Genomic DNA, 22,492 nt, shown 5'->3' with positions numbered 1-22,492 from the left:
CACACTGGGCATAGAATCTACTCAATTAAAACAAATTTTAAAAAAATTCTGGGGGTACCTGGGTGGCTCAGTTGGTTGGGCATCTGCCTTCAGCTCAGGTTGTGATCCTGGGGTCCTGGGATCAAGCCCAGCATCAGGCTCCCTGCTCAATGGGGAGTCTGTTTCTCCCTCTCCCTCGCCTGCTGCTCTGCACACTCGAGCATGCTCTCTCTCTCAAATAAATAAAATCTTTAAAAAAATTTATTTTTTAATGTATTCTAAACATTACCCTGATAAAATTAAATACTGCATATTGAATGACTGAACAATATTAAAGCCAATGGAGACTCCTCCATTTGAATAGAAAACATTAAAATGAACATTAATAGAAAATCAAGATATTTCTGGAAAATATTAAATCTCAGTTTGAATACAAATTACCAAGAAATCATGAATTAAATTTTATATGATGTACTAAATCTCTGAGGCAAAGAATGTACACACTTTTAATCAAGAATGTAAGAGTAGGGCACCTGGGTGGCTCAGTTGGTTGGGTGTCTATCAGCTCTGGTTGTGATCTTGGGGTCCTGGGATGGGCCCCACAATGAATTCTCTGCTCAGCGGGGAGTCTGCTTCTCCCTCTCCCTCTGCCACTCCCCCTGCTTGTGCTCTGTCAAATAAATAAGTAAAAAATCTTAAAAAAAAAAAAAAAGGAAAACAAAAGAAGAATGTAAGACTGTAGGAGTGCCAGCCTGGTTCAGTTGGAGAGCGTATGACTCTTGATCTTGGGGTCGTGAGTTTGAGCCCCATGTTGGGTGTAGATATTACTGAAAAAAAAAACTATAAAAAATATACGACTGTATTAGAGAATGGAAAAAGCTAGACTTTAGTGTGAAAATCACAGATGAAAACATAGAGTTGTACTTCAGAAATTCTAGGACATATGCAGGGAGCAGAATATTGCCCTCTCCCCAAGGATGTCCAGTAGTATCTGTGAATGTTAGGTTATATTGCTAAGGGGAATTAAGGTTGCAAGTGGATATAAGGTTACTATTCAGATGATTTTAAAATAGGGAGATTATTCTAGATTATCTGGGTGGGCGTGATATAATCACAAGGATCCTGAAAAGGAGCTGTTGGTTGGATATGATGAGAAGAACCCAACCTGTCATTGCTGGCTTTGGAGATGGAGGCTTTAGAACGGAAACCCAAAGAATGTGAGCAACCTCTGAAAGCTGGAAAGGGAAATAATTCTGCCATAGAGCCTCCAGGAAGTAAGGCAGCCCTGCCATCAGGGCTTTAGCCCAGTTTGAGACCTATTTCAGTCTACTGATCTTTAGAACATAAAATAATAAGCCTGTGTTATTTTAAGCCACTGCATTTGTGGTAATTTGTTAGCACAGCAATAGAAAGGAAATAAAAGAGTCAACCTACATTTGAACTTTAAAAGATTCTACATCTTGGTCCCTCTAGAGACTTACTGATTTTATTCTCTTTATTCTTGTCCTTTTTGTTTATACTACAGTCAGTTCACTGTTACTCAAATATTTTCCTAGTTGGTTTTAGGAGTTTATTTTTGGGGGGTATGTGAAACCTAACTATGGTTCTAAGAGTCCTGTACAATATTTGCCACTCCCTCAATCCTGTTACCTTTTTCCCATTCCTCCCCTTAATCCTACCCTTCTCATCTAAGACACCAATCACTTTAATTTCTGGTTTACTAAATGCCCCCCTCTACCCTGCCTAAATGAACAAATACTTGTCTTCTTATATCCCTTTCGTTCTCACACAAAGGGTACTATCAATATTTTTGCCTCTAAGCAAAACTAACTTTCTGAAGTGCAGTAAATTTAGCACAAGAAGGCTACTGAATGACCTTAAGGAAATGCTCTTCTGCTTAAACGCTAAGGGCCAGATTGCAATGAATTAAAGCATTAAATGTGAGGGAACCAAAATACTACAGCATAGTTAACATTTAAGAAAATCTAATGCTCATCTTCAGTTAGGTTTACACTAGGTACTTCTAATCACAGATCCTGGTAAATGAATCTCACTAACTTTAGTACACGTGGCTAGCAGGGGGCTTGAACTGTGGAGTTGGAACAGACAAATCAGGCTCATTGGGAGGGTGTGAGAACAGGAAGACATTTCTAGTAACAGGTCTTTCTGTTCCCAAGTCCTAGAATCCTAAAGCTTTCACTTCTATGCCACAGCATTGTGGTCTTGGTCCCTAAGCCTTAAAGGAGAGCCCAAACTGTACTGTACTGAACGAGCGGCTCTACGCAGCAGGCACTTTCCCAACGATGCATAACCCCGCCCAAAGTGGCCACAAACAAGATAAAATACCACACTCGAACCTAACCTCTCCCTCAAGTCATCTCAATGTTCCGTGGCCCCTAACAAACTATTCACAAGCACCCTCCTAGCTCCTGCTTGCGGAAACGAACATTCCCAGGATCCCGGCCGTTTCGATTGACGTTACTTCCGGGGAAAGTAACCTTTCTCCGGCGGTTGCCGGACTGGAAAGGTCTCGCGACATTTGCTCCCGCGAGATCTGCTTGCTCACTCTAGCGACGACATCCTCCTCCTCCTCCCCGCCGCCTTTCGGCAATCTTCGCCAGTCTCAGCCTCGACCAATCTGCACTCAGATGGCATGGATCAGGGTCTCCCCCCGAACCCCAGTCCACACTGGGCGTCAGGCGGCAGCGGCGGGGTGCGAGCTGCACGAGGCCGACGGCAGCGGCACTGCGGGAGGCCACGGGCTGGCGACGATCTGTGAGCGTGGGCGGGGCGGGGGTAAGCTAGCTGAGTAGCGGCTCGATTGTTCTGGCCTGGCTATGGCGCCTCTCCTCCCCCCCGCCATGGCTCCCCGTGTCCCTGCTCCGCTCCTCTCAGTGAGTGAAAGTGGCCGCCGCCGCCGCCGGCCCAGCGCCCGCAGCCGCCTCAGCGCCGCCGCCATCTTGGGGTCCCAGGAGCCGCCGAGGGAGCGAGCTAGGAGCGTCCACGCCCAACGCAGTCACCGTCCCACGGCCTCAGAGAGCGAACCGCGGCTCCACCGTCGGCGGGGCGACCCCCCCCTTCGGACCCCGCCCGCACCCCGCCCGCACCCCGCCCCCCCTCCGCCGCCGCCGCGGCGGCGGGGCCCGGCGGCCCGAGGTGAGGCGACTAGACGTGGGCGGGCGAACGGAAGGGGGGTTTGTGTAGGCCCCGTTGCGCCCCTCTCTGCGGGCGACGACTGGGCCGCGTCTTAAAGGGGCCGTCGCCCCCGGCCCTTGGATTTGTTGGGGTTAGTGGGGAGGATGGGTGTGGACACTCCCCGTAGGGTTGGGACCTCAGGGACCTGGGCCTCGTCCTTCCCCCTCTCATACCTCTACAGACCTGGGGTCACGCGGTGACCTCAGATAGCCGAGGGAGCCCGTGGGGCGCCCACACGTGGGGACTGTGTTACACCAGGTGCACGTGGGACTCGGTGGGGCGGTGTCGGGCTAACACGTGTGTGGGTTTGGGGGTGGGGTGGGTCAGGGCGGGGGCTGGTTGAGCTCAAGTAGGAACCCTGTGAGGGCTTTATCTGTCCTCTTAAACAAATAAGATCTAAGAGCTTAAGAGTATGCCAATTTATGGGGAGCAAGTTGGGATATGGGTAAATGGAGTATGCTGTTTGTTGGTGTTAGGTGGGGACAGCCTAACACGTGCACATATTTAGGAGTGTGTAGGGGACACCCATTGTGGTCTTTTAGGTTTTTGTAGAACGTCTAGGCAAGTGTCATCCAATTTTGACATTCCTACTTGAGCTTGCTGGTGAAAACTACTACTTCCGTAATCAACTAGGGTGGAAGCCCCCTACAGTTTGGGAGTGATAGAGCCTAAGAAGGCACTCAACTATTTTAGTTTACAGCCAACTGTGCCCGAATTCTTTGATTCATACACTGTTTAGTTTCATGTTTGAGTACTTGTTGGTAGGATTGGGAGATGGAATTAGGAGGTTGACCTCGAAAAAGTCACAGGTAACCAGCTTACTTTTCCAATCAGTGGCTTTCATGATTTTCTTTTCCAAGGAGATTTTCACTGTGGTTTGCTAGTGGTGGCGTTTTATTTATTTTTAAGTAACCACTTTATTGCAATATAATTCACATACCAAAAATACTGTTTGGTGATTTTTTACTTTTTAAGATTTTTAAATTTATTTATTAATGAGAGACAGAGAGAGGTGCAGAGACACAGGCAGAGGGAGAAGCAGGCTCCCTGCAGGGAGCCCGACGTGGGACTCGATCCCAGGACTCCAGGATCGCGCCCTGGGCCAAAGGCAGGCACTAAACCGCTGAGCCATCCCCAGGGATCCCCTGGGTGATTTTTAATATACTCAGAGTTGTACAACTTTCACCACTGTGTAATTCATCACCCCAGAAAGAAGTCCCATTAGCAGTCACTCTCCCCTCAGCCCTTTCCCTGGCCCTTAGCAACCACTAATCTATTTTCTGTCTTTGTAGATTTGCCTATTCCGGATATTTCATACAAAGGGAATCATACAATATGTGTCTTTATGTGACTGGGTTCTTTCACTTAACATGCTCTCAAGGTTCTTCCATGTTGTAGCATGTATCAGGATTTTGTTGCCAAATAATATTCCATTCCCTTTGTGTTTTATGCTTGAAGTTCTCAAGCTCTTCCTATAAATAAATAATTTGAGGTTATTATATGGTAAAAGTCACATTCCTACTACGTAATAAAATAAATTTGTATTTTTAAGGGTTAAATTCTGTTATTCTAGTCTACTGTGTTCTTTTTATTTTGTTTCAGTAGAATCCAAACTAATTTTTAAAGATCGTCGTCTCAAAAAAAAAAAAAAAGATCCTCGTCTCTTTTAATAGGAAAAAATTATAAAGAGGACAAATGTGATTAGAAAAGTTTATGACTAATAAAAACATTTTTGAGTACATCAGGGTGGAAATGTGATGTCTAAGCAACAGACCGTAAACTATGGTGTTATAATTTCACTTAAATAATTGCTTGTCTTTGTATTACCAAGGAATGGTATTCCTAAGAGCCTTTGAGTGCTGTTACTTGTGTAGACACAGGGCTAGGGAGGGAGTAATAGACACCTCTCTGCCCTCAAGAGGATTAAAATTGGCTTGGGGATTTAACATCAACATAAAGTTGACACAAAATATAAATGCCGGGATCCAGTGAAGTTTTGAGAGTTTGGAACAGGATAGGGTTAATAGGATACTTTGAATTTGTGTGGCAAAATAAATGAAGTTGATGACAAGTTTTTTTTTTTTAAGATTTTATTTACTTATTCATGAGAGACACACACAGAGAGAGAGAGAGAGAGAGAGAGAGAGAGAGGCAGAGACACAGGCAGAGGGAGAAGCAGGCTCCATGCAGGGAGCCTGACATGGGACTCGATCCCCGGTCTCCAGGATCACACCCCGGGCTGAAAGGGGCACTAAAGCACTGAGCCACCCGGGCTTCCCTGATGACAAGTTTTAAGTTGAATCTTAAGCATGAACATTTTGATATGATAGGCTGTAGCGTGCAGAGGATGAGAAGAACATAGTTGCTAATAACTTATTAAACACCTATTATGGACACTAATCCTAATCATGAGGGCTCTGGTCCCACCTAATACCATCATCTTTGGAGTTGATTTCAACATATGATGGGAGGGGGCACAAACATTCAGACTATGGCGGTACATTAAGTTAGGAATTCAATTAGAGAGCATTGGATTCGCTTCTAATCGTGATATAGTAGGTTTGCTTAGGGTTCAAAAAATCACGAAGCTTAATGCCTGGCTTTAATAAGTACATAATAGAGATTTCTGTATATGTTAGGTTAGAAGTAGGAGATTAGTAATAGTAAATGTAGTTGACAAATTAGATATTAAAAAATTATTGGGATTAAATGCTATTCATACTTTTTTTTTTTTAAGATTTTATTTATTCATGAGAGAGACAGAGAGAGAGGCAGAGACATAGGCAGAGGGAGAGGCAGGCTCTCTGCAGGGAGCTGGATGCAGGACTTGATCTGAGGACCCCGGGATCACAACCTGAGCCAAAGGCGGATGCTTATTCACTGAGCCATCCAGGTGCCCCATATTGATACTTTTAATGGACTGAAAGACAGTGAATCAACTGTGTGAGGTGCTTTTATAAACTTTCACTACCAAGGATTGACAGCCTGTGTGATGGTCTGTAAAGCAGAGTTCTTTTTCTTTTTCTTTTTCTTTTTTTTTTTTTAAATATAGGCTCCATGCCTGGTGTGGGGTTTGAACTCAGAACCCTGATATCAAGGGTCACCAACTGAGTCAGCCAGGCACCCCTATAGAGCAGAGTCCTTAACGTTTTTTATGTGCCCTGCACCCCTTTGCAATTTAAAGAAGCTTGTGAATGCCTTCTCAGAATATGAGATATATTGTATATATTATACATTTAAATATATAATATATAGTTCCCATATTTAAAAAGTAATTTATGATGTAAGAAATATCCTTTTTATTACTGAATTAAATAACTAGTGAAAGTCTAATCTTGCTGGGCTGTGTTGCCTACCTTCAGAATTGAAGGAAGGAAATGCTAATTTCAGCTATAGGTTACTGAAAATAAGGATGCAGATTTTTATTTATTTGTGAGAGAGAGAGAGAGAGAGGCAGAGACATAGGTAGAGAGAGAAGCAGGCTCCATGCAGGGAACCCAATGTGGGACTCGATCCCGGGACTCCAGGATCACATCCTGGGAATGAAGGCAGGCACTCAATTGCTGAGCCACCCAGAAGTCCCAAGACATTGTTTTTTATTTTTTTTATTATTTTTATTTTTTAAAAAAGATTTTATGTATTTATTCATGACACACACACACACACACACACACACACACACACAGAGAGGCAGAGACATAGGCAGAGGGAGAAGCAGGCTCCACGCAGGGACTCGATCCGGGGACTCCAGGAACACGCCCTGGGCCAAAGGCAGGCACACTAAACTGCTGAGCCACCCAGATGTCCCTGAGACATTGTTTTTAGACTAAGAAAGATTTGAGTTTGAGTCCCACTTAACCACTGGGTAGGCTACTCAACTTTTTTTTTTTTTTTAAGATTTATTTATTTTAGAGAGAGAGAGCACTTGGGAGTGTGTGTGTGGGGTGTACAGATGAAAAGAATCTTTAAGCAGACTCCCTGCTGAGTGTGGATCCCAGGACCCATGAGATCATGATCTGAGCAGAAACCAAGAATCAGACACTTAACCAACTGAGCCACCCAGGTGCCCCAAGCTACTCAACATTTTTGAGTTTCAGTTCTCCTTATCTGTGAAATGGATGGGGATAATAATTTTCACTTCTGAAATTAAATGACATATTAACTGTAAGATAGCATAATAATGAAAATTGGTTTATTTTTGTCTTTGAAGAAATAAATACTCCAAAGACCATGACATACATTCTATTCTGATTTGGGAGAAAGGAAACTATTTGTTATGTAGTAGGAAGGAACAGCCTGTATGGGATATAGGATCTACTCAGGGCATTCAAGCATAGAGTTCATCTTTTGGTAATGGTACTAAAACTATTCTTGTAAAAGAACAAATAAAGTTCTTTCAGGTTTGCTTGAAAGAACTAGCTTTCTTTGTAAGAAGTTAGTAGCTAAGTAGAATAAACTGTGGGTAAATCTTTCATATTTTTGTGCATGAACAGACAAACAACTAGTGAACATAAATATGGTAAAAAGAATGTTTGGGTCACTTTATTCCTGAGAATGTTGCTGAGTGTTGCCAGAAAGCCAACAAAATGTTAGTCATTCCCCGGAGAGGTATGAAAAAGAAAATATAAAAATGGACTGCATTAATTATCTTGGTACAAAACCACAATACAATCCACTCTTAGACTATAGAATGGATTCCAATTATTGCACCTCAAGGAAGAATAAATTAAGCAGGAGGGAAGTTTCCAGATAATGGCAATATAAATGATGAAGGCAATGGTAAGGCTTTCACATGAAGATAAAGAAATTTGACTCCATGATGGAATAATGAAGACTGGGATGAACTGTGATTAAATTAAGTTGAGTTTGGAAAAACATGAATTATAATCCTGAAAATTGAGAACTAGTTTGAAAGATGAATATTGCTTACAGGTATATAATGAGTTGTTTGTTTATGAAACTTATTAGCACAGAAGGTATTTAAGGCTCAAGAACAAACCAGACACAGTTGTAAGGGTTACAAAGCCAGAGACTTTTGTGATCCAGTCCTAGTTCATTTCAGGTCAGCAAACCATTTAATGATGCTTGTACCTAATGGTTTATGAAACTCCTTATTTTGTTCATTCAGTAAATATTTATTGAACACCTAATGAATGCTTTTTGACCCTCCCAACAACAATTTGTTGAGCACCTGCCACCCACACTCAAGGGACTATGGTAGACTCTGGGGATATACAAGTGAATTAATGCAGGTGTGTGTATATGCATGGAGAGTATAGAGGGTCTCTGCAAAGATAAACACATGTTTTTTGTTTATTGTTTTCTTAAATTTATTCACGGGAGACACAGAGAGAGAGGCAGAGACACAGGCAGAGGAAGAAGCAGGCTCCATGCAGGGAGCCCAGTGTGGGACTTGATCATGCCCTGGGCCGAAGGCAGGCGCTAAACCACTGAGCCACCCTGGGGTCCCCCGCTGAATGTTATTCTAATGTTAGTAATAGTTTGCCTTTTTAAGAGTCATTTTTATTTATTTTTTATTTATTATTATTTTTAAAGATTTTATTTATTTATTAGAGACACACACACACACAGACAGGCAGAGGGAGAAGCAAGGACGTAGGACTTGATTCCGAGTCCCCAGGATCATGCCCTGGGCTGAAGGCGGCGCTAAACCACTAAGCCACCAGGGCTGCCCTAGAGTCATTTTTAAAATGTAATAATAGATCCAAGCCCTGGGCTGAAGGCGGCGCTAAACCGCTGAGCCATCTGAGCCATCTGAGCCATCGGGGCTGCCCGACACATAGTGTTTAATTGCTATATGTTATCATCTAATTGAACCCTCTCACTTTACAAAGAGGCTTGTGGGACCTTGAGAGGATAGCCAATGTTCCTAAAGTCTGTCTGGCTTGTAAATAGCATTATAAAGTCACAGCTTTTGACTTCAACTTCTCCATCCAACCATGTTGCTTCCATAGAGGATTGTAGTACCTTGTAACATCATTTTTTTCAAGTAGGCTGGCTCCATGTCCACCCTAAGATCAGGAGTTGCACGTTCTACCGACTGAGCCTGCCAGGTGCCTCTAGTAGCATGTAGTTTAGTTAAAATACTGCTTGATAAAGGTATTCTTTTGGATACCATGATGGTGGCTATGACATGAAAATTTTAAAACCCGTAGGGCTTTATAGCACAAAATTAATGTGTAAAAATTAAACAAAAATCATTTAGGAGGTAGAGAGGTCCCATGAAGGAATGTAGAAAAGAGAATCTAATTGTATTAGAAATGTGTGAAATAACCTTACTAAAAAGGGAAGAAGGGGCATGCTGACCTAAGTAATCTTGGAAACGAGTGGAATCTAAGACAAAAGGAATTGTACATAAGCATTGTAGTCTAAATGATAAAATTGTATCCCGTGAAGGTGCGGGTTAATTCTGATACTGATATGTATGTATACTACAATTGAACAATTAGTAAATAGATGGTAAGAGATGGGCTCCTCACTGTTATTGTGTGAATTTACAGATAAGGGGAGGAGGCTAGAATGATTCATGTGGTAGATTAGAGTTGGGAACATCAGCATGAACTCATGTTTAGCTTAATACAGATGGTTACATATTGAAATATTTGTATATGTGTATACATGCTTGTATTTATATACATATATAATATACAGTATATTATAAATATATTACATATACATATTACATATTATAAATATATTACATATTATATAATAATACATATTATATTATAAATATTATACATATATTTCTGTGGTCTGTCAGCTGAAGTTAAAAGAAACTCAGGAGCAACACAAGATCTTAGTTTCCAATACCATTATTTAATACAAGGAACAAGAGCTCCTTGGAAAAATGGCTGATTCTAGGATGGGGTAGGAAATATATAAGATGAACCTAGAACATCTTGTAGTGCCAGAAAGTAAGGAAGTGCTCTAACAACAAAAACCACTCACCACCTCCACCACAACACAACCCCATGAGGAGGAGGGTATGTCAGGAGCCAGCTGAAAGAGCTCTCAGTGGCCAAAACTGGAATGATTTGAGCAGCAAAATAAACTAAGCAGCATTGGATTATAACCTGTAACATAAAATCAATATTTTTGAGTCTATAATGCTCTAAATAATGATTGAGTAAATGAATATACTGTTTGAAATACTGCCTTAGCGTAGTTTTATGCCCTAGGAGCCTCTGGTTTGCTTGAGGTTGTTCAGACAGTATTGAAGTTGAAGTATGTGGGACTTTGGAGTCAGACTTCTTGGATTTCAGACCTGGCTTTGATATTTCTGGCTGTGTTCACTTTCTGTAAAGTGGAGGTTATAATAGTGCCTAGGTCTTTTTTTTTTTTTAAGATTTATTTATTATTTATTTATTCATGAGAGAGAGAGAGAGAGAGAGAGAGAGAGAGAGAGAGGGGCAGAGGCAGAAGCAGGCTCCATGCCGGGAGACCCTGACGCAGGACTCAATCCCGGGACTCCAGGATCGCACCCCGGGCCAAAGGCAGGCGCCAAACTGCTGAGCCACCCAGGGATCCCCAGTGCCTAGGTCTTAAGTGCGGGATACTTGGATGTGTCTCAGTGGTTGAGCTACTGCCTTCAGCTCAGGCTGGGAACCTGGGATCCTGAGATCTAGTCCTGCATCAGGCTCCCTTGCAGAGAGCCTGCTTCTCCTTCTGCCTATATCTGTGTCTCTCATGAATAAATAAATACAAATGTTTAAAAAAGGATTAAATGAGTTAATGCATATATAAAATACATATGCATATAAAATGTTTGGCACATAGCTCTCAATAGAATGTTAATCTGTTGTATTTGATACAAGATCAAAAAATTTGGAATCGCTTGTAATGGAATCTCCCTCCCCACCTCGCCAGACTTCTTAAATAGAGGAAAAAGTCTAACTTCAATTTAACAAGTGTTTATTGAGCACCTAGTTTGATGTACATAATATCTGCCTTGTTCTAATTGACTGTATAATGAAGAGAATGAGTAAATATATTTAGTGTTAATAAAATCATTACACATCTAAGTGACTAATAGAGGATTAACTATTGAACTGATAGCTAAAATTTCCCAGCACTTGGTGAGGCATCTCTTTTTCACAAGTAACCATTAAGCAGGCTAAAGCTATCTTCCCTTTGCTGAGGAATGAAATGAGTTGCTCAAGTTTTCTGGGCTGCTGAGTTCAGTCCTTTAATTTCTCTCTTATATGAGAACATCTTTTTTCTGAGCTGTATCATTCTCTGGAAAAGGTAAGCGTTTTCATGAATCTAGCTGTGAAATTTGTTGCAATAACTGGCTCTTCGGTAAGAGAACATCAGCTATGTTTTCAGGTTTTTAATTTGATAAATTGTTATTAAGTGAGTGCTTTTCACTACAAGACTTATGGAAATATAACCGTATGAAAATATAACCTCTAAAATAGCATAACTTGGACACCTGGGTGGCTGACCGGTTGAGCATCTGCCTTCGGCTCAGGGCGTGATCTTGGAGTCCTGGGAGTGAGTCCCGCATCAGGCTCCCTCTATGGAGTCTGCTTCTCTCTGCCTGTATCTCTGCCTTTCTCCCTCATGAATAAATAAATAGAATCTTAAAAAAAAAAAAATCATAAATTTTTTTTAAGTTACCATGTGGAAAGGTCCAGTAGATACCTCAGGAAACTGTTCCTCCCTTTTGGATTTTTTGGTTTAGTAATATATAAACCCTAAATGCTTAATAAATAGGGTTTAAACTTATTCAACCTAAGGTTCTGTCTATAGTGTATACTGCAGAACTCCATAGAGGCAGTTGTGCTAGTAAAGATACTTATTTTATTATTTCAGTAAGATGTTTTGTTCCCTGTCTTGGTGAAGATACTCTTTTAGGAAGTTGAAATGATACTTTCCTAGAAGAAAGCAAATGCATTGTAATTGATTTTTAAAAAATCTTTGTTAACATACTTCTTTTTCATATAGTAGTGTAATGTCATTAATAACAATAGGGAAGGGAAAATGGGTAGCATTTTTTTCTTCCTCAATATGCCTTTAAGGTAGGCCAAAATATTTTCTTTGCCATTTTAGGAATTTATGAAAGGGCCATCCTTTTTTTTAGCTGGGAGCATTTAAAATGCAGGTGTTATTATTTCTGAAACTGTTTTGGGTAAACTCTGGGCTTGTTAAATTGCTAGACTGTGCCCATGCGCTTTTTTTTTTTTTTTTTTAAGATTTTATTTATTTATTCATGACAGACACACAGAGAGAGAGAGGCAGAGACACAGGCAGAGGGAGAAGCAGGCTCCATGCAGGGAGCCCGACGTGGGACTCAATTCCCGGTCTCCAGGATCACACCCCAGTTGAAGGCGACGCCAAACCACTGGGCCACCGGGGCTGCCCTGTGCCCATTCTCTTGTAGTGATTCCTTTGAGCAGATTGTTTCTGGCCTACTTGTAGAGGGCTCTGTTGGTCTTTGTTATTTGAGGACAAGGTCTTTTCCTCAATCAGTGTCTGGTATATAGTAGCCTTTTAATGAATATTTGATAGTCTGAAAGAAAAGTTTTGGTTCAACTGGGGTTTTATTTAAAGAGTGCTTTGGGGGGGTGCCTGGATGGCTTGGTTGGTTAAGTGTCTGCCTTTGGCTCAGGTCATGATCTCAGGGTCCTGGAATAAAGCCCAGAGTTGGGCTCGCTGCTCAGCAGGGAGCCTGCCCCTCTCTCTACCCCTCCCCCTGCTTGTGTGCTCACTCCTTCTCTCTTTCTTTCATAAATAAATAAATAAAATAAAATAAATAAATAAATAAATTTAAAGGGTGCTTTGTGATTTATTTACATCTTATTTGCCATGTCTTAGGGTGACCAAAAATTATTGTTCAAATGTGGATACTTTTGAAAATGAAGGGCAACAGACTATTTGTGATTATGCTTAGGACAGCAAACTTATGGGGTCTTGGGCAAACCAAGTAGGAGGTATGCCCAAGTCATGAGGCTTCTTTGTTTTTGTTATAGCAGTCTGGTGGTGAAGATTTGGGGATTTGGTGTCACAGTAGTAGATCTGAGTTCTGATTCTAGCTTGGGCAAATTATTTAGCTTAACTGAGAATAAGGTTTGAGTAATTGTGGTGATTAAAAGGGCTGGTATTATGAAAGCACCTAGGACAGAAAAGCTCTCTACACTAGTGTGCTCTTATTCATTGTAGATTCCTTGTCCTCTCCTCCTATCTTGCCATACTAGAGTTTTTACTTTTAACAGAGGCTCGCTCTGAAAGCTTTTTTAATGGTTAAGATTAACTGAAACATTTCACTAAAACATTTTAGTGAATGCAGGAATGTTTCTTAAGCCATTGAACTTATTTTTTGTTAAATTGTGTAATATGGTGAGTGGGAAATGAATATCCTATGAAACCTAATTACTGTTACTCTTTCTCAAAATATTCGTGAAAAACTTTTTTTCCCAATTATTTTTTGCAGAATTGCTGAAAGATATTTAATAGTTTCAGTTTGGCAAAATAGTCACTTGTAACCTTTATTTCAACTTAATGGATTCATACAAATTTTAATGGTTAGAGAAAAAGTTTAAGTGAGAATTTCACTAAATTTCTTATTAGTATATATTTTAAAGATTTTTACTTATTTGCTTGAGAGAGAGAGTGCGTGAGCACAATCAGGGAGAGTGGCAGAGGGAGAAGTAGGCTCTCCACCTAGCAGGGAGTCCAGCATGGGGCCCTCTCCCAGAACCCCAGGATCATGACCTGAGCCAAAAGCAGAGGCTCAATCAACTGAGCTACCCGGGTATCCCTCTTATCAGTATTTGTACTGTGTAGAATTATTTTTTCTCTTTTGGTATTTGAGTTATTTTCCCCCTATATTTTTTGAAATTTTCTAATTTAGTCAATTTTAATTATTTGTGATTTTCTAAAGGAAATTAAAGAAAATCAGTTTTCATAGACTTTATGCCATAGTATAGGCATCCACACAGTGACCAAAAGAAAGTATTCTGGTACTAAGACTTCCAGCTACTTCTGGTGTTCCATATGATTCCTTATTTACCAAACAGCATATAAGATAATGTTCAAAAGACCTAGAGTTAAGAACAATCACAATGATATAGATGTAATTAAGAGAAAATATTAGGGAAGACATTCTTGTTTATCAGTAAGGGATACTAGTTAAGCACAGCAGATGTTATGCAAGCTTTTATTTTTTTATTTTTAAAATATTTTATTTATTTATTCATGAGAGAGAGGCAGAGACACAGGCAGAGGGAGAAGCAAGTTCCATGCAGGTAGCCTGATGTGGGACTTGATCCTGGGTCTCCAGGATCATGAAGGAAAAACTTCTTTCCCTGTTGGATTGTTTCTCAAGAATCAGTGTGACCAGGGCACCTGGGTGGCTGAGTGGTTAAGCATCTGTCTTTTTCCCAGGTTGTAATCCTGTGGTCCTGGGATGGAGCCCTGCATCAGGCTCCGTCCGTGCAGGGAGCCTGCTTCTCCCTCTGCCTGTGTCTCTGCCTCTGTCTCTTTCTCTGTGTCTCTCATGAATAAATAAATAAAATCTTTAAAAAAGAAAAAAAAAAAAAACAAAAAAAAACTGTGACCATGTAAGTGCGGATCTTTCTTTGGACTCTGTTCTGTACCATTGATTTGTCCTTCGACCAATGCAGTATACCATCTTGATTACTGTAACTTACAGCACGTCTTTTTTTTTTTTTTTTTTTTTTTTTTTTTAATTTTTATTTATTTATGATAGTCACACAGAGAGAGAGAGAGAGGCAGAGACACAGGCAGAGGGAGAAGCAGGCTCCATGCACCGGGAGCCTGATGTGGGATTCGATCCCGGGTCTCCAGGATCGCGCCCTGGGCCAAAGGCAGGCGCCAAACCACTGCGCCACCCAGGGATCCCTTTTTTTTTTTTTTTTTTTTTTTTTAGATTTTATTTATTTATTCATGAGAGACACACACAACACACAGAGGCAGAGACACAGGCAGAGGGAGAAGCAGGCTCCATACAGGGAGCCCAATGCGGGACTCGATCCCGGGACTCCAGGATCATGGCCTGGGCCAAAGGTGGGCGCTAAACTGCTTAGCCACCCAGAGATCCCCTATAGCAAGTCTTGTAGTCAGATAGTGTGAACTCCGAATTTTGCGTATCTTTCTTTCTTTCTTTTTTTTTTTTTAAGATTTTTTTTATTCACAAGAGACAGAGAGAGGGGCAGAGACATAGGCAGAGGGAGAAGCAGGCTCCATGCAGGGAGCCCAATGTGGAACTCAATCCAGGGATTCCAGTATCATGTCCTTAGCAGAAAGGCTGTCACTCAACCACTGAGCCACCCAGACTTCCCTGCTTATCTTTTTCAAACTTGTTTGGACTATTTTGCTTTTCCATATAAATTTTAGGCTGAGTGTGTCAGTTTCTTCAAAAACCCTCCTGGGATTGGATTGGAAATCTATAGATAAGAGAGGATATATGGGAGAGAATTGACATCTTAATAATGAATATTTCAATCCGTGAAAATTTAGTAATACGTATGTTTGACAAAGGAATTATATCTGTAATAAATAAATGACTCCTATATAATTCAACTGTAAAAAGACTAGTTTTTTCAAATGTAGTAAAAAAAAACTTTGATATGTCAGAAAGGATGGCCAATAAGCATGTGAAAAGGTACCCATCAGTCATCAGGGATGTAGAAATTAGAATAGCAGTGATAATACAATTATAATACCAAATGTTGGCAAAGATGAGAAGCAACTAGAACTCCTATTCATTGTTGGTGGAAATGTAAAATAGTGGGACCATTTTGGAAAATTGGTGGTTCATTATAAGGTTAAACATATGTCGACTCCCTCCCCAACCCCCCCCCCCAAAAAAAAAAACCATATATCTACCTGTTGGCATGGTAGTTCCATTCCCAGGAATTTATCTAGAGTGGACCTAAATGTCCATGAAAAGATTAATTAATAAACTATGGTTATATTCATAGCGGAATCTGATTCAGCAACAAAAAGGAGTGAATTCTTTGATACATGCAGTAACATGGGTAAATCTCAAAAACATGCCTTACAAAAAGAATGCAGACACCAAAGTGTATGCAATATGATTCCCTTTCTCTAAATTTCTATACTAGAAATTAATTAATCTGTGGTGGTAGAAATCAGAACAATGATTGCCTCTGGTAAGAGTAATTGGAAAGAAGCACAAGCCTGAGAGAACTTTCTGGGGTAATGAGCTATTCTTACATATCTTGATAGGGAGATAGATTAGTCATGTGTATGCGTATGTCAAAACTCCTCAAACTATTTAGTATTTGTTCATTTCAAAATGTAAGTAATCCCTCAATTCATAATTTTTCATTTGAAAAAATTACATGCAGTATGTAGTAAGAATTTTGAAAAATATTGAAATTAAAAAGTAGAAAGTAGAGGTCCCTCTTAATCCAGTTCCCAGAAATAAACACCTTAAGTTGCTTGGGATGTAACTTTTCAGACATTATCTAGTCTTACAATGTAATGGCTTTAACCATTACATTGGTTAAATGAGGGCTTGGGAGTCAGATTATCTGGATTCAAATCCACATTCCCTGTTAAATTGTACAACCTTGAGTAAGTTACTTAAAGTGTGTAAGTAACATGATTCCTTATCTGTAAATGGGATAATAGTAACAATCTCTTTAAACAGAAAATTAATGGTTGGGTTTTATGTTCTTAGGGATTTTATAGTACTGCAGGAATTTTATAAGAATCCTCGGTATGACATTTAAATCGGTAAAGTGTTGCGAACATTTTTCACAATTTATCGTTTACCTTTTATCTTTATTGTTTTGTCCTGTTCAGAAATAGCACATTTTTAACATGTTTACTGAGATAAAATTCCCAGTCTGTAAAATTCACCGATTTAAAGTATTATGGTTTTAGTATATTCACTGGCTTTAATATATTTCCAGAGTTACAACCCCTACCACAGTCTAAGTTTAAAACATTTCCATCAGCCCAAAAAGGAACCCCTACCCATTAGCAGTCACTTCCTATCTTGCCACTGCACAGTGCCACAATCCACACCCTTTTCCCCATGCAGCCATTGACCTGTTTCTGTGGAGTTGCGTTTTCTGGTTATTTCTTATAAATGGTATCATATGATGTGAGGCCTTTATTGAAGAGCTTATTTACCTAGCATAATGTTTTCAGGGTTCACCCATGTTGTTACATCAGTCAGTATATCCTTCCCTTTCAGGTGCCAACAAGTATTCTGTTATGTGACTATATCACATTAATCCATTCATCACTTGATGGACATTTAGGTTGTTTCCACATTTTGGCTATTGTGAATGTTGCTATAAAGATTTATATCTAAGTTTTTTTGTGGACTTATGTTTCCATTTGTCTTGGGTATTCCTACAAGTTACATATGGTAACTTTATGTGTAAACTTTTGAGGAACTGCCAAACTTTTCCAAAATGGCTACACCATTTTACATTTCCACCAGTATATAAGGGTTCCAGTTTCTCCATGTCTTTGTCATCTCTTACTATCTTTCTTGTAATTGGACCAGTAGGTGGTAAGCATTATATCATTGTGTGTTTGATTTACATTTCCCTATGGCTAGTGATGTTTAAACTTCTTTTCATGTGCTAATTAGCTATTGGTATATCTCCTTTGGAGAAATGTTTATTCACATTCTTTGGGCATTTAATTATTGAGTTTTAAGAGTTTTTAAAAAAATACATTTGGGATATCATTCCCTTATTAGTTATATGATTTGGAAATCTTTTCTCCCAATTGTTGGTTTTCAGTTTCTTGATAGCTTTGTTTATAGCACTAAAGTTAATTTTAATGAAGTCCAGTTTATCTATTTTACCTTTTGTTTTTTTTTTGCTCTTGGTATAGCTAAGAAACCATTACCTCATTCAAGATCATGAAGATTTACCTGTTTTCCTCTAAGAGTTTTATAGTTTTAGCTCTTAAATTTACATCTGTGATCTCTTTATGGTTAAATTTTGTGTAAAGAAGAGATCCAACTTGATTTTTTTGCATGTAACTGTCTAGTTGTCACAGTACCGTATGTTGAAAAGGCTGTTCTTTTCCCATTGAATTATCTTGATACCCTTGTTGGTAATCACTTGACTCTGAAGGTAAGGGTTTATTTTTTGGAGACTCCATTCTGTTCCATTGGTCTATATATCTAGCCATATATCTTAGCACACATCTTATATACTGCAGCTATATAGTAAGTTTTAAAATAGGGAGTGTGGGTCCTCCAGCTTTGTTCTTCATAGTCAAGATTGTTTTGGCTATCCTAGGTCCCTTGCACTTCCATATGAATTTTAGGATCAGCTTTTCTTTCTGCAAAACCAGCTTGGACTTTGATAGATGTTATATTTAATCTATATACCATTACCATCTTCAGAATATTAAATCATTTGATCCAAGAACCTTGGAATCTCTTCTCATTTATGTAGTTCTTTAATTTATTTGAATAATGTCTTGTTTTCAGTGTATATATGTCTTGCAGTTATTTGGTTAAATTTATTCCAAAGTATTTTATTAAAAAATTTTTTGGGGGGCAGCCCAGGTGCCTCAGCGGTTTAGCGCTGCCTTCGGCCCAGGGCCTAATCCCGGAGACCCAGGATCGAGTCCCACATCAGGCTCCCTGAAAGGAGCCTGCTTCTTCCTCTGCCTGTGTGTCTCTGCCTCTCTGTGTCTCTCATGAATAAATAAATAAAACCTTTAAAAAAATTTTTTTTTAGTATTTTGTTCTTTTTGATCCTATTGTCAATGAAATTATTTTCTTCATTCTATTTTCAGATGGTTCATTGCTAGTATATAGAAATATTATTGATTTTGGTATATTGGTTTTATACCCTGCAAGATTACTGAGCTTGTTTGTTAGTTAGTTAAAATCATTTTTTAGTGCATTCTTTAGTATTATCTATTTCTGTGTAAGAATCTTTAAGTAAAAATTTTACTTCTTTCCAATCTGTATGGTATTTATTTTAATTTGCTTTGCTTTGCTTTCCTAATTGCTCAGGCTAGAACTTCAAGTACAGTTTTGAATATGAGTTATAAATGTAGACAGCCTTGTCTTATTCCTGATTTTAAGGGAGATAACATTCTGTCTTTCACCATTAGAATGATGTTGTGGGTGTTTTGTAGGTGCCCTTTATCAGATTGAGGGAGTTCCCTTCTACTTCCAGTTTGTTGAGTCTTTTATTTTGAAATGGTGTTGGATTCTGTCAACTCATTTTTCTGTTAATTGAGATGCTCAAGTGACTTTCATCCTTTGTTCTATTAATGTGGTATAGTACATTGATTGATTTGAAGATGTTCTACAAACCTTGCATTCCTAGAATGAATTCTACTTGTTAATGGTGTATAATCTTTTTTATATGTTGCTACATTTAGTTGTTAATATTTTATTGAGGATTTTTGTTTCTGTAGGGATATTAGCCTGTACTTTTCTTGTGATGTCTTTGGGTGGCTTTGGAATCAGGGTAATTAATGCTGGCCACATAGAATGATGTGGCAATTGTTATTTTTCCTCTTCCGTGGTTAGGAAGAGTTGGTGAAGGATTGGTATTAATTCTACTTTATTTATTTTTTAAAGATTTTTATTTATTAGAGAAAACAAGTGGGGGTGAAGGGCAGAGGGAGAGGGATAAGCAGACTACCTGCTGAGCAGGGAGCCAGAGGTGGTGCTCTATCCAGGACTCTGAGATCATGACCTGAGTCGAGGGTACATGCTTAACCAAATGAGCCATCCAGTCACCCCAATATTAATTCTACTTTAAATGTCTGATGAAGTTCACCAGTGGAGTCATTTGGCAAAGGTGTGCGTTTCCTCCCTCCCTCCCTCCCTCCCTCCCTCCCCTCTCTCTTTCTCTCTCTTTCTTTCTTTCTTTCTTTCTTTCTTTCTTTCTTTCTTTCTTTCTCTTTCTTTCTTTCTCTTTCTTTTCTTTTTTTCTCTTTCTTTCTTTCTTTCTTTCTTTCTTTCTTTCTTTCTTTCTTTCAGAAGTTGGAAACCTTAAAAGTTTTTTAGATTTTTTAAATTTATTTGAGAGCGAGCATGAGCCTGGGGAGGGTCAGAGGGAGAAACTGAATTCTCTGAGGGAAATAACTTTGTCTACACTGTGCTTAGAGTTCAGCAGTTGAGTGGCTGAGTGAATGAAATACCACTCTAGTGTTCATGTGAAAATTACATATCACTTCTTTTTGGTCTTATTTCCATCTATTAAAATATTATCGAGTTTATTTATTTGGCCTGGTCTTGCTATTTGTGGTCTAGTCCTACAAATTATCAGTGTAACCTATTGATCTGATTCAGTAGATCAAGTTCAGTCATAACAGGTTTGGGCTACAGAATGTCTGAGTTACAGGGGAGCAGAGATAGGAAATTCAATTAATTTGTTCTCTTAATATTTGGCCTTTTCTGTAAGCTAGAGCCCATTACCTACTATAGTCCTGCAAATGCTTTAAAGCTATGTAGTTCATTTTATAAGAGCTATACTTTTATTTAGCCTTTTCTATATTAGTCTTGGTAAATTGAAGAATTACTTCTTAAAGGGAGATATATTTTTAGGTATTTGACTGAATCATTGATGACCTATCTGGTCTTCTCTGAGCTATTTGGATAGGTATTTTACCAAAAAATGATCAAATAAGCTTGGAATTCCTCTTGGAGAGAGACTGAGTACATCAGCATATTGGAGACTAAAACATTTTAGGCCTAACCTAATGGCCTTTAATAATTTTTAATATTAATGGACATTTGTTAATATCTTGATCTAGTATTCAGAGAAGTAAACTTTGGGAAATGCTTCTATAAGTGATTGGTATGAAACCAATTTTGGGCAGTGTCAATAAAGAGAAAACAAGTGAAAATAGAGTTAAGTGTGGAATGTTTAAATGTGTAGGTCTTAGGAGAAATACTTGTTAATGGCCATCATTGTAATTGTAGTACTTTATGAGGTGGTCATCATATATCATGTTTTTACTATTACTGGTAGTGAGAAAGATTAAAAGTCAACCCTTCTCTATTTAAAAATAAAAAACAAATTTTTTTTTTAACCAAACTAAAAACTGTTAGATTAGGCTACCCAGAAATAGGGTGATTTTCCCTCCAAATAGTTATTTTGTTAGGCTTTTCATTTGGAAGAAGATGAAAATCCTATCCTTAGGTAAGAATTAGCAGGTAGGGCAGGTGTCCTTCAGATTCTTGTCTAGAAGTAACACCATGATCTCCTCTCACCTCCCAGTATTTATCTAAAGCTTGTCTGAGAGACAGTTTTTTATTTTTTATTTTTTTTAAAGATTTATTTATTCATTAGAGAGAGCGAAGAGAGAGGCAGAGACACAGGCAGAGGGAGAAGCAGGCTCCATGCAGGAAGCCCGATGTGGGACTCGATCCTGGGTCTCCAGGATCACACCCGAGGCTGCAGGCGGCGCTAAACCGCTGCGCCACCGGGGCTGCCCAGTTTTTTGTTTTTTTTTTTTAAGATTTTATTTATTTATCCATGAGAGACACACACACAGAGAGAGAGAGAGTCAGAGGGAGAAGCAGGCCCCATGCAGGGAGCCTGATGCGGGACTCGATTCCCGGGTCTCCAGGATCAGGTCCTGGGCCAAAAGCAGCGCTAAACCGCTGAGCCACCCGGGCTGCCCCTGAGAGACAGTTTTTATGTAGAATTGCCTGAAAGATTTTTAGTACATGCATTCACACACTGTTCAGTAAGTATGGATAATGAATGATTGAACTCATTCTGTTTAACTTTCTACTACCGAAGTTTTGTATCTTTTCATTTCTTTTATTTAAACTTTCATCCCCAAATCATGTGTCCAGGATGGAAGTAGAGGCCTATGGTCATGAACTATAGATTGTCTTTCTGTAGAATAGAGTTTTGTAGCCTTCATCTTTGACATGGTACATAAAAAGGCAGAATAATGTGGTTATTTGCAAATATCAGAACCAAATAGATTCATGAGATAGGGACTTTTTTGCTCAAGTACTGTATAGTTTAGTAAGGGAGATAAGACATGCATAAGTTGACTGTAGGATCATTATAAGTGCCAGGCTTTCTATAAATAACCATTCAGAGGGCAGTCTGGGTGGCTTAGCGGTTTAGCGCTGCCTTCAGCCCAGGGCATGATCCTGGAGACCCAGGATCGAGTCCCCTGTCAGGCTCCCTCATGGAGCCTGCTTCTTCCTCTGCCTGTGTCTCTGCCTCTCTCTCTCTCTCTCTCTGTCTCTCATGAATGAATAAATAAAATCTTTTTAAAAAATAACTAGAATAGTAGAGAAGAGTCTTAGCTAGGAATAATTAAAAAGTATTGTTGGAATGGG

At 39.4% G+C, this 22,492-nt stretch overlaps 1 protein-coding gene across 1 annotated transcript in view; it reads left to right on the top strand.

Annotated features, from left to right (window-relative positions):
* Window positions 1–2,997: 2,997 nt before the first annotated feature.
* INO80 (INO80 complex ATPase subunit) overlaps window positions 2,998–22,492 on the top strand; it is a 131,038-nt gene continuing 111,543 nt past the window's right edge. The window contains exon 1 of the mRNA XM_055316755.1: window positions 2,998–3,135. The gene's annotated coding sequence lies outside the window, so the exon portion shown is untranslated. The remainder of the gene's footprint in view (window positions 3,136–22,492) is intronic.

This window comes from Nyctereutes procyonoides, unplaced genomic scaffold, assembly GCF_905146905.1.
Source record: "Nyctereutes procyonoides isolate TBG_1078 unplaced genomic scaffold, NYPRO_anot_genome, whole genome shotgun sequence".
Lineage (NCBI taxonomy): Eukaryota > Metazoa > Chordata > Mammalia > Carnivora > Canidae > Nyctereutes > Nyctereutes procyonoides.
This window is presented reverse-complemented; position numbering and strand designations above follow the sequence as displayed.